This window comes from Coregonus lavaretus, assembly GCF_964263955.1.
Source record: "Coregonus lavaretus genome assembly, chromosome: 27".
Classification (NCBI taxonomy): Eukaryota; Metazoa; Chordata; class Actinopteri; order Salmoniformes; family Salmonidae; genus Coregonus; species Coregonus lavaretus.
The window spans coordinates 31475889-31489207 of record NC_140014.1 but is presented as its reverse complement, the minus strand read 5'-3'; the positions used below and the strand labels follow the sequence as shown (position 1 = coordinate 31489207).

The 13319-nt window shown below is 46.0% G+C and overlaps 1 protein-coding gene across 2 annotated transcripts in view; it reads left to right on the top strand.

Annotated features, from left to right (window-relative positions):
• Positions 1 to 13319, top strand: part of LOC311102962 (disheveled-associated activator of morphogenesis 1-like) — a 70793-nt gene that overhangs the window by 2962 nt on the left and 54512 nt on the right. The window lies entirely within an intron of this gene.

Below are 13319 nucleotides of genomic sequence, written 5' to 3'. Positions count from 1 at the left end.
CAATTGGGAAAGCCTTGCAAAAGAGCAACATTGAAGCTCTTCCACTAAATGTGTAGAGGAGCTACCTGTGTGGTGGAGCTACCTATACTATTTGGCACAGTTCTGGTTGGCACTATTTTTACTCATTTTGAAGTTATGATATACTGTTGTTGGAATAGTTTTGTTGCTATGGTGAGATGAGGATAGATGAGCTATCTCACTCAGTGAAACCAAGCAAGTTGTTTTTCCTTCAGTGCTCGCTCAGCTTCCGCCTTTGCCTGTGAACTGCTGTGGAGAATGATTTACCAGTGTCCTATATGCTTTCTGCTGGACTTTAGTGTGTGTGTTTCACTCTGTGTTTGTGTGTCTGTTCAAGACTGGCATATTTGCATGTGGTGGAGACAGACGTTGCGTAATGCCACAAGGTTGGTAGCAACACACCCCTTGCACCACCCACAGTAAAATCAGGCAGATAGGAGGAGCAGCAGCGTGTGCGGTGGTTGCATCAGCCACCATTTAGTTTGCTTTGTAGGACTAGTATGAAATGGATGGGACTGTCCCAGAGGCCACTATAGCCCTGCCCTGCCTGCATTGCCCCACCCATTGAGCCCAGCCCTGTCGGTCCGGTGAGGCTCAACAATGGCCCAGTGTAGCTGTTTGAACTTCCCATTCTCTCCCTGTGTGCTTCAGTGGGGCTGGACAATGGTGTGATCTGGTGTTATTCATTCTCAGGCAGAGGCGCAGCCTGTCAGTCAGCTCCCCCTAACCTAAACCCCCCAGACCAGAGGACTGCCTCAGTGAACCCAGCTCCCCCTCTGCTCCCCTAACCTTCCAGACGGGGTTGTCAGCACCCACACTTCATACACAAACATACACCCCAGAGATATAGGCACTACAGACTGTTTTATAGTACTTTACACTGAACAGTGTATCTGGGAAGTTTCCCTATTGCATAAGTGCTTCATCTCTCCCTTTCTTCGCTGTCTTATGCTCTGTGTCTAAGAGTGGGTGTGAGGAGCAGGCAGCTTGGAAATGTTTTAAATAATCTTCCATTGTTGGCAAGTGTGTTACAGTGCTAAGCTTTGAGTCATTAAACAGGCATTCATCTTAGAGGTACACACTACATCACCGTACTCAGAAACAATGTTAGCCTCACATACAAACTAAGCCGGTTCCTACTCTGATCCCAAACTATGAGGTAACTAAACTGAACAAGCTTAGTTCGGGGGCAGTTCCACGGTAACGGAATTACACTGAGACTCAGATTTTTCATTTAAAAAAATACATCAAATATGTATGTCAAACAAAAAACAAACAAAAAACATTCAAAGTTTAACAAACCATACAACTCTATGCACAATGACTACTTTGAACAATTTACACAGTAAACAAATAAAAAACTTTTACTGGAAAAACTGTGCAGATGCAAAGTTTGGTAACAGAATTATGGTAAAATCTCCCTCAGTTTTATTCTGTTACCAAACTTTGTTTTGTTTGGTATACATTTTAAAGAGAAAAATCTGAGTCTCATAAATCTGTCACCATGGAATTGTCCTTGGGGCAAGAGTGAAACTATCAAACTGTGAGCCAGAATGGTTTCCCACAAGGCTAGGCCTAAATAGATGAATATCTGATTGTGACATGCTAACATAGAGCCCAGGTGGCATTCCACTGTGAATCACATTGAAGAACCTTTGTTGTTTGTCACCAACATTCCAAGTAGGACATCTCACAGACACTGTTGTTCCAAAAGGCTGGGAGGGTACCAAAAGGCTGGGAGGGTACCAAAAGGCTGGGAGGGTACCAAAAGGCTGGGAGGGTACCAAAAGGCTGGGAGGGTTCCAAAAGGCTGGGAGGGTACCAAATGGCTGGGAGGGTACCAAAAGGCTGGGAGGGTACCAAAAGGCTGGGAGGGTACCAAAAGGCTGGGAGGGTACCAAAAGGCTGGGAGGGTACCAAAAGGCTGGGAGGGTACCAAATGGCTGGGAGGGTACCAAAAGGCTGGGAGGGTACCAAAAGGCTGGGAGGGTACCAAAAGGCTGGGAGGGTACCAAAAGGCTGGGAGGGTACCAAATGGCTGGGAGGGTACCAAATGGCTGGGAGGGTACCAAAAGGCTGGGAGGGTACCAAAAGGCTGGGAGGGTACCAAAAGGCTGGGAGGGTACCAAAAGGCTGGGAGGGTACCAAAAGGCTGGGAGGGTACCAAATGGCTGGGAGGGTACCAAAAGGCTGGGAGGGTACCAAAAGGCTGGGAGGGTACCAAAAGGCTGGGAGGGTACCAAAAGGCTGGGAGGGTACCAAATGGCTGGGAGGGTACCAAATGGCTGGGAGGGTACCAAAAGGCTGGGAGGGTACCAAATGGCTGGGAGGGTACCAAAAGGCTGGGAGGGTACCAAAAGGCTGGGAGGGTACCAAATGGCTGGGAGGGTACCAAATGGCTGGGAGGGTACCAAAAGGCTGGGAGGGTACCAAATGGCTGGGAGGGTACCAAATGGCTGGGAGGGTACCAAAAGGCTGGGAGGGTACCAAATGGCTGGGAGGGTACCAAAAGGCTGGGAGGGTACCAAAAGGCTGGGAGGGTACCAAAAGGCTGGGAGGGTACCAAAAGGCTGGGAGGGTACCAAATGGCTGGGAGGGTACCAAAAGGCTGGGAGGGTACCAAATGGCTGGGAGGGTACCAAAAGGCTGGGAGGGTACCAAAAGGCTGGGAGGGTACCAAAAGGCTGGGAGGGTACCAAAAGGCTGGGAGGGTACCAAATGGCTGGGAGGGTACCAAATGGCTGGGAGGGTACCAAAAGGCTGGGAGGGTACCAAATGGCTGGGAGGGTACCAAAAGGCTGGGAGGGTACCAAAAGGCTGGGAGGGTACCAAATGGCTGGGAGGGTACCAAATGGCTGGGAGGGTACCAAATGGCTGGGAGGGTACCAAATGGCTGGGAGGGTACCAAATGGCTGGGAGGGTACCAAATGGCTGGGAGGGTACCAAATGGCTGGGAGGGTACCAAAAGGCTGGGAGGGTACCAAATGGCTGGGAGGGTACCAAAAGGCTGGGAGGGTACCAAAAGGCTGGGAGGGTACCAAATGGCTGGGAGGGTACCAAAAGGCTGGGAGGGTACCAAAAGGCTGGGAGGGTACCAAATGGCTGGGAGGGTACCAAATGGCTGGGAGGGTACCAAAAGGCTGGGAGGGTACCAAATGGCTGGGAGGGTACCAAAAGGCTGGGAGGGTACCAAATGGCTGGGAGGGTACCAAATGGCTGGGAGGGTACCAAAAGGCTGGGAGGGTACCAAATGGCTGGGAGGGTACCAAAAGGCTGGGAGGGTACCAAATGGCTGGGAGGGTACCAAATGGCTGGGAGGGTACCAAATGGCTGGGAGGGTACCAAATGGCTGGGAGGGTACCAAATGGCTGGGAGGGTACCAAATGGCTGGGAGGGTACCAAATGGCTGGGAGGGTACCAAATGGCTGGGAGGGTACCAAAAGGCTGGGAGGGTACCAAAAGGCTGGGAGGGTACCAAAAGGCTGGGAGGGTACCAAATGGCTGGGAGGGTACCAAAAGTTGAAGCAATGTGCCTTGTCATGTTGCAATGATACTTGATCGGTATGAATGATTGCTACAGTGTTGCTACAGACATGCAAAGAAGACCAAAAATGTGCTTTGATGTTTATAGTTACCTGTAGCTATCTGTTTAAATAAACCAATTCCCTGTCTATCAGTCCTACTGCTCCTCGCTCCATGGTTGCTGTTTTCACAGACAACAACTACAGTATTTGCTTGCCTGTCAATGTCATTGTGAGTGGGGCTGTTTCTCACAGAGTTATTGTACTCTAAATATTGATGGGGTTTCCAAATAAAGCAAACCAATGGGATTGTTTTTGTAATGTTCATAATAAGAATTGATTTCCCATGCAACATCACTTTTGAGCAAAGTTTTAGTCTTTTTTACCATGTGAAATTAGGCCTATATGGGCTGCAGGTGATTTATGTTTGAAAGGACTCCTGATCTTGTGTAAGATCCCCCAAATTGACGATAGCCCTCTATCATTCAATGTGGACATGCTGTGCTATCTATACCTGTGTCTCGGCCTCACTGTTCTCTTCATAAGATGATTTATAGGAAATGTTTTCTGTCATATTGGTACTTCCTGTATAACTCCTTTGGCCAGAGGTAAAGCAGATGGGTGGGCTGAACCTCTACCACAAAGCACAGGTCCTCCTCAAATAAGATCATATTCTGCTGACTGAGGTCTGAGACATCCAGGTCTGGGTATCTTTCCAACATAAAACTTGATGTAGTTATAAGTGTTCATATCCTGGATTGGTGAGGAGGATGTCAGGTAGCTCTGATCTTTTCAACAGATGGGAGGAGAATTGATGGCTACTGTCTGGTCTCTGACTCAATCAGAGGAACTGTCTTATGTTGGTCATGCGTATCAAAATGTTCCAAAGAAACTCTGACCTCTTTGAATTTAATTTTTAACTACCTCAAGTAGGAAAGAAGCTCTGTCTGATCTGTCCAAAGTGAACCAGGATTCTGATTTTGTTGTTGGTGCTACCATACATCATGTGTTTGCACTTTGTTTGCACTTTGTATGACTCCATGACACTGATTTCACCCTCAGTCTGTACCTTGAGTAACTTACAGTAAGTATATAAGGGAACTTCTGAACAATAACAACAAGTTTCATGTTTTAATGCATAAGTACAGTGAAATGTATTTCTTGCAAACTCAAACTCAAAACCCAACAAAGCAATAATGCAATAACAATGTAAAACTAGAAAAAATATAAAATAAATATGAAGAACACATTAAGTAAGTAAGCATACTATATACAGGGTCAGTTCCGATACCATATTTACAGTGTGCAGGGATACTGGAGTGATGGAAGATATATGTATAGGAGTAAGGTGAACAGGCATCAGGATATAAGATAAACAGAGTAGCAGCAGCTTGTACAGTGGGGAAAAAAAGTATTTAGTCAGCCACCAATTGTGCAAGTTCTCCCACTTAAAAAGATGAGAGAGGCCTGTAATTTTCATCATAGGTACACGTCAACTATGACAGACAAATTGAGATTTCCTTTCTCCAGAAAATCACATTGTAGGATTTTTAATGAATTTATTTGCAAATTATGGTGGAAAATAAGTATTTGGTCACCTACAAACAAGCAAGATTTCTGGCTCTCACAGACCTGTAGCTTCTTCTTTAAGAGGCTCCTCTGTCCTCCACTCGTTACCTGTATTAATGGCACCTGTTTGAACTTGTTATCAGTATAAAAGACACCTGTCCACAACCTCAAACAGTCACACTCCAAACTCCACTATGGCCAAGACCAAAGAGCTGTCAAAGGACACCAGAAACAAAATTGTAGACCTGCACCAGGCTGGGAAGACTGAATCTGCAATAGGTAAGCAGCTTAGTTTGAAGAAATCAACTGTGGGAGCAATTATTAGGAAATGGAAGACATACAAGACCACTGATAATCTCCCTCGATCTGGGGCTCCACGCAAGATTTCACCCCGTGGGGTCAAAATGATCACAAGAACGGTGAGCAAAAATCCCAGAACCACACGGGGGGACCTAGTGAATGACCTGCAGAGAGCTGGGACCAAAGTAACAAAGCCTACCATCAGTAACACACTACGCCGCCAGGGACTCAAATCCTGCAGTGCCAGACGTGTCCCCCTGCTTAAGCCAGTACATGTCCAGGCCCGTCTGAAGTTTGCTAGAGTGCATTTGGATGATCCAGAAGAGGATTGGGAGAATGTCATATGGTCAGATGAAACCAAAATAGAACTTTTTGGTAAAAACTCAACTCGTCGTGTTTGGAGGACAAATAATGCTGAGTTGCATCCAAAGAACACCATACCTACTGTGAAGCATGGGGGTGGAAACATCATGCTTTGGGGCTGTCTTTCTGCAAAGGGACCAGGATGAATGATGAAAAAAAAAAAAAATGAAAGAATGAATGGGGCCATGTATCGTGAGATTTTGAGTGAAAACCTCCTTCCATCAGCAAGGGCATTGAAGATGAAACGTGGCTGGGTCTTTCAGCATGACAATGATCCCAAACACCCCGCCCGGGCAACGAAGGAGTGGCTTCATAAGAAGCATTTCAAGGTCCTGGAGTGGCCTAGCCAGTCTCCAGATCTCAACCCCATAGAAAATCTTTGGAGGGAGTTGAAAGTCTGTGTTGCCTAGCGACAGCCCCAAAACATCACTGCTCTAGAGGAGATCTGCATGGAGGAATGGGCCAAAATACCAGCAACAGTGTGTGAAAACCTTGTGAAGACTTAAAGAAAACGTTTGACCTGTGTCATTGCCAACAAAGGGTATATAACAAAGTATTGAGAAACTTTTGTTATTGACCAAATACTTATTTTCCACCATAATTTGCAAATAAATTCATAAAAAATCCTACAATGTGATTTTCTGGATTATTTTTTCTCATTTTGTCTGTCATAGTTGACGTGTACCTATGATGAAAATTACAGGCCTCTCTCATCTTTTTAAGTGGGAGAACTTGCACAATTGGTGGCTGACTAAATACTTTTTTCCCCAACTGTATGTGAGTGAGTGTGTGTGTGTAGAGTCAGTATAAATGTATGTGCATGTTATGGGTGAGTGAGAAGATGATGGAGTGACTGTGTGAGTGTGTAGGGCCCTGTATGTGTGCATAGAGACAAAAATAAAAATAAAAAGGTCAATGAGGATACAAGGTTAACTCAGATAGTCCATGTAGCTATTGTTAGCTATTTATCAGTCTTATGGCTTGGGGATAGAAGCTATTCAAGAGCCTGTTGGTGTCAGACTTGATGCACTGGTACCGCTTGCCGTGCAGAAGCAGAAAGAATAGTCTATGGCTTGGGTGGTTGGAGTCTTTAACGATTTTCCGGGCCTTCCTACCACACCACCTGATATAGATGTCCTGGATGGCAGAGAGCTCGGCCCCAGTGATGTACTGGGCTGTCCGCATAACCCTATGTAGTGCCATGTGTTCGAGGGCGGTGCAGTTGCCATACCAGGCAGTGATGCAGCCAGTCAAAATGCTCTCAATGATACAGCTGTAGAACATTTGGAAGATTTGGGGGCCCATGCCAAACTTTTCAACCTCCTGAGGGGGAAGAGGCGCTGTTGCACCTTCTTCACGACTGTGCGCATGTGTTTAGACCATTTTAAGTCTTTAGTGATTTGGACACAGAGGAACTTGAAGCTCTCGACCTGCTCCACTGTGGCTCCATCGATGTGGATTGGTGTGGGCTCACCCCCCCAGTTTCCTGTAGTCCACGATCAGCTCCTTGGTCTTGCTGACGTTGAGGGAGAGGTTGTTGTTCTGGCACCACACTGCCAGCTCCCTGTAGGCTGACTCATCGTCGCCGGTGATTAGGCATACAGTGAGGGAAAAAAGTATTTGATCCCCTGCTGATTTTGTATGTTTGCCCACTGACAAAGAAATTATCAGTCTATAAAATGTTATAAATTGATTTGCATTTTAATGAGGGAAATAAGTATTTGACCCCCTCTAAATCAGAAAGATTTCTGGCTCCCAGGTGTCTTTTATACAGGTAACGAGCTGAGATTAGGAGCACACTCTTAAAGGGAGTGCTCCTAATCTCAGCTTGTTACCTGTATAAAAGACACCTGTCCACAGAAGCAATCAATCAATCAGATTCCAAACTCTCCACCATGGCCAAGACCAAAGAGCTCTCCAAGGATGTATGGGACAAGATTGTAGACCTACTCAAGGCTGGAATGGGCTACAAGACCATCGCCAAGCAGCTTGGTGAGAAGGTGACAACAGTTGGTGCGATTATTCGCAAATGGAAGAAACACAAAATAACTGTCAATCTCCCTCGGCCTGTGGCTCCATGCAAGATCTCACCTCGTGGAGTTGCAATGATCATGAGAATGGTGAGGAATCAGCCCAGAACTACACGGTAGGATCTTGTCAATGATCTCAAGGCAGCTGGGACTATAGTCACCAAGAAAACAATTGGTAACACACTACGCCGTGAAGGACTGAAATCCTGCAGCGTCCGCAAGGTCCCCCTGCTCAAGAAAGCACATATACAGGCCCGTCTAAAGTTTGCCAATGAACATCTGAATGATTCAGAGGAGAACTGGGTGAAAGTGTTGAGGTCAGATGAGACCAAAATCGAGCTCTTTGGCATCAACTCAACTCGCCGTGTTTGGAGGAGGAGGAATGCTGCCTATGACCCCAAGAACACCATCCCCACCGTCAAACATGGAGGTGGAAACATTATGCTTTGGGGGTGTTTTTCTGCTAAGGGGACAGGAGAACTTCACTGCATCAAAGGGACGATGGACAGGGCCATGTACTGTCAAATCTTGGGTGAGAACGTCCTTCCCTCAGCCAGGGCATTGAAAATGGGTCGTGGGTATTCCAGCATGACAATGACCCAAAACACACGGCCAAGGCAACAAAGGAGTGGCTCAAGAAGAAGCACATTAAGGTCCTGGAGTGGCCTAGCCAGTCTCCAGACCTTAATCCCATAGAAAATCTGTGGAGGTAGCTGAAGGTTCGAGTTGCCAAACGTCAGCCTCAACCTTAATGACTTGAGAAGATCTGCAAAGAGGAGTGGGACAAAATCCCCCCTGAGATGTGTGCAAACCTGGTGGCCAACTACAAGAAACGTCTGACCTCTGTGATTGCCAATAACGGTTTTGCCACCAAGTACTAAGTCATGTTTTGCAGAGGGGTCAAATACTTATTTCCCTCATTAAAATGCAAATCAATTCATAACATTTTTGACATGCGTTTTTCAGGATTTTTTTGTTTGTTATTCTGTCTCTCACTGTTCAAATAAACCTACCATTAAAATTATAGACTGATCATGTCTTTGTCAGTGGGCAAACGTACAAAATTAGCAGGGGATCAAATACTTTTTTCCCTCACTGTACCACTGTGTGTCGTCAGTGAACTTGATAATGGTGTTGGAGTTGTGCGTGGCCACGCAGTTGTGGCTGAACAGGGAGTACAGGAGAGGGACTAGGCACACACCCCTGTGGGGCCCCTGTGTTGAGGGTCAGTGTGGCAGAGGTGATGTTGCCTACCCTCACCACCTGGGGTCAGCCCGTCAGGAAGTCCAGGGTCCAGTTGCAGAGGGAGGTGTTCAGACCCAGAGTCCTAAGCTTGGTGACGAGCTTGGAGGGGACAATGGTATTGAACGCTGAGCTGTAGTCAATGAACAGCATTCTCACATAGGTATTCCTCTTATCTAGGTGGGTGAGGGCAGTGTGGACAGCAATTGAGATTGCGTCATCTATGGATCTGTTGGGGCGGTATGCAAATTGGAGTGGGTCTAGGGTGGCTGGTATGGTGGAGTTGATGTGTGCCATAACCAGCCTCTCAAAGCACTTAATGATTACAGAAGTGTGTGCTACAGGGCAGTAGTCATTGTGCCATGAAGCCTTAGAGTTCTTGGGGACAGGAATGATGGTGGTCATTACCGTGAATATGCCTGCGAGCTGTTCTGCGCATGCTCTGAGAACGTGCCCTGGAATACCGTCGGGCAACATGGGGAGGAACAGAGGGATCAATCAAGACAGTCTCTTGCTGACTATCTCCAATCAGCTGAGGGATTGTGTGATTGGATGATCTATACATTCCTTTGAAGGTTGTTAGTATCCCGCATACAAACAGGGGCCCGATTCTTTACCCTTCTTGTGCACTTGCCCACTTCCAATTAAAAAGGAAATGACTGATGTGAAGAAATGTGATGGAAACTCTCTTTAGCCTATGTTTACACAAATCAAATGCTTTTTACTGTAAATATGTTCAGAGGCGTGCACACGTGTACACTTCCCAGAGAATTGGGATGCAGGCAGGGTAAGTATGTTTCTCACAGGGAACAGTGTTATGGCTACCTAAGATAACTTCAGCTCACTTCAGCGTGCTAATGAGGCAGCAGCTAACTGACCAATGTACCCTGCTGATGACAGTGAAAGGACACAGCCTGTTCCACAGCATGACTGGGACCCAAACAAAAGCAGTGCCATGTGTTTCAGCCAACTGTAATTCTCACAGTGGAATGGTTATCATGTTCGGATGTTTCATGAAACTGTTGATGATTTGTGTTTACATCCTGGTGTTGTGGTCCTCTGTAGCTCAGCTGGTAGAGCACGGCGCTTGTAACGCAAAGGTAGTGGGTTCGATCCCCGGGACCACGCATACACAAAAATGTATGCACGCATGACTGTAAGTCGCTTTGGATAAAAGCGTCTGCTAAATGGCATATTATTATTATTATGTTTAACTATGTCCTGTAACTAACCAAGCCCTATGCATCACAGCAGACGTCTGTCATTATGTTGGATTCAGCTGGAAATGTGTATGTGTGATTGTGACATTGTGTTATTGATTGTGTCAGATCATGACCTATTGTGAGATTTGTCTCCAGGGTTTGCAGATATTCCAGGTCAGGTTACTGAGGTGTGTGTGTCACTCCTTCGATGGATCAGCTTATCCTGTCGAGGCACGCCAAGAGGGAAAAAACAAGACTCTCCCTTCACGGAACTGTTTACCAAAACACAGCTTAGGTGATTCTAAATGTCTGGGAGCATAGCATGCATAAAACATGCACAGGCTGTTTTATTTCCCAGGCTTGTCATCCACTGTCATAAAAAATGGCTTGAATATCCCATATATCCCATTAAAATACAGTATATCTGTAATCGGAAGAGTGTTTTTGCAGCCGCGTGATATGACAATATGAGTGTGTGTGTGTGTGTGTGTGTGTGTGTGTGTGTGTATGGGTTCGTCCATCTGTGGCATTCCTCTACAGTCTCCACAGACAGACACTGACAGTGTGTCAGTTAATCAGTCCCAGAGAGGGAATGCATCAAGGCCAGTTTGTTTCATTACATCAGTGATGGTGGCCATGTCATTTACTAGGAGCCTGGCAGGCTGCAGGCTTTGTGAATGGTATTTGGTATTTTATTACGATCCCCATTAGTTGTTGCAAAAGCAGCAGCTACTCTTCCTGAATGAGACTGAGGGAGAGCTGTCCTCAGCTGTCTGGCCCCACAGGGGAATGTCAGTCTGTCTGACCACTGACCAGTTAGTATCAGCCAGCCACTGAGCCTCTGCAGACTGGGCAGGCATCCTTAGACAGCTAGGCCAGCCCAGGGTGCTGACTGCTGGCAAACACGGTTCCCTCTCTGAGGGCAGCCAGGCCATGCTCTGTGTGTCTCAATGACATGGACAAAGTCCTCTTTCTAGAGGGGAGGAGGATTGCTGAGTCCATTGAATAGCTTATAACGGGCTCGATTAGATTGGCTCCTGTGTTTTTGATACCATGGGATACTTTTGAATGAGTTAATGTCCACATAATAGTGGAGTCTAGACCACCAGTTGTCTAAGAATTGTCACAGTATCTCTGTGTGGCATTCATTTCACAGCATGTGAGAGTATAGCTAAGTTGCTCTCTGCTTGTTATCTGTCATCAATACACTGTATGTGTCGTGAATGATGCTGTATTTTCCAACAGCCTAGTGAATGAGACTTTGTACATGAGAGGGCTTTGCACTGAGAGACAGAGGGAGAAGCATGTGCCGAGTTAAGTTTTTTTAAATCATAGAAAGCCTTTATCCATTCGCTCATTAAAGAGGATTCTGGCAGCAGGGGAAAACCTTTTTTATTCCTCTACTTAGCAACTATCTGAGAAAACGAACATGAGAGCGAATGCTGCTGGGTATTATCTGGGCAAAGGTCAGTCATCCACAGAAACACTAGCATGCTGTTTACTGACTGGAGTGGATAGAGGTTGCATCCCAAATGCATCCCAAATGGCTCCCTATTTAGTACACTACTTTTGACCAGGGCCCATAGGGCTCTGGTCAAAAGTAGTGCACTATATAGGGTTCCATTTGGGATGAACCCAGAGTTACTTACTGTAACCTTTTAAGCTCAACATTGCGTTACTGCTATGGTTTTTGCAGCTCCAATGTTAGGCAACTGTTGCAGATGTATTCCTTAGGGAAGTTTCAGTGTGTTTTGCAGATCTAAAATGGTTGAAATGATACCCCCACCTTACATTGGGTGTAGTATTGCAGTATAGTATAGGATTGTGTTCCTTTTTTATAGATATGAGTCAAATGGGTGGGGAAAACACATCTAGAATGATCCCAAAGGTGCTAGGTCTCAAACAAAAGAACTGTCACTTTGCAAACACTAATAAAAATATCCTATTTTAATGTCGACATCCAATCAGAATCAGTTGCAGCTAGGAAAGACGAGAAATATCAGCAACCATTCAGAATTTTCCCTCACCACCATAAGACATTAATCTCTTTATAACATTTGTGTAGAAATAAATGGTTAGATGATGCTAATATACTGCCAACGGAGGAAATAATTACAGCCATGGATGGAAATAAGCTCTCCCTGTGTGTATGAAATCTGAAATGACTCAATTGAATAAATGGTAGTGACTATGATTAGCCCAAAGTGATTATCTGAAATGTGTCTTCCGCATTTAACCCAACCCCTCTGAATCCGAGAGGTGCGGGGGGCTGCCTTAATCGACGTCATCAGCGCCCAGGGAACAGTTGTTGTTAGGGGTTAACTGCCTTGCTCAAGGGCAGAATGGTAGATTTTTCCACCTTGCTGGCTCGGGGATTCAAACCAGCAACCTTTCCGGTTACTGGCCCAACGCTCTTAACCGCTAGGCTACCTGGAGCACTGGTGGTGGTTGGTGGGAAATTGAGTCTTAAAACAGATTGAAAGGATTGCCTCAGAGGCAGATACAGTATGTGTGTGTGTGTCTGTCGTGTGTGTGTGTGTGTGTGTGTGTGTGTGTGTGTCTGTCGTGTGTGTGTGTGTCTGTCGTGTGTGTGTGTGTGTGTCTGTCGTGTGTGTGTGTGTCTGTCGTGTGTGTGTGTGTCTGTCGTGTGTGTGTGTGTCTGTCGTGTGTGTGTGTGTCTGTCGTGTGTGTGTGTGTGTGTCTGTCGTGTGTGTGTGTGTGTGTCTGTCGTGTGTGTCAGACAGTAAGGGGAAGGGATGGTAATGTCATCTGTTCTTGGAGAGGAAAGCCCTCATCACTGCCTTAATAGGTTAGTATTCTGAGAAAATGATAGGACATGAACTCTGCCTCTGTCTGTCTGGTGGATGGAAGGTAGGATGACAGATCCAGACATTGTAGCGCAATGTATGTTACGTTGGCCCAGTCTGGGAAATAATTTATTGTTAGTGATAGATAATATGTTAGGATGTGTGATGAGTTGATCTCCTACAATAGAGTTCCTGCTAGTGAAACCCAATCTGCATACAGATGGTCCATGTCACTAAGAGTATTGATCTTTCTCCCAGGAGAGTCAA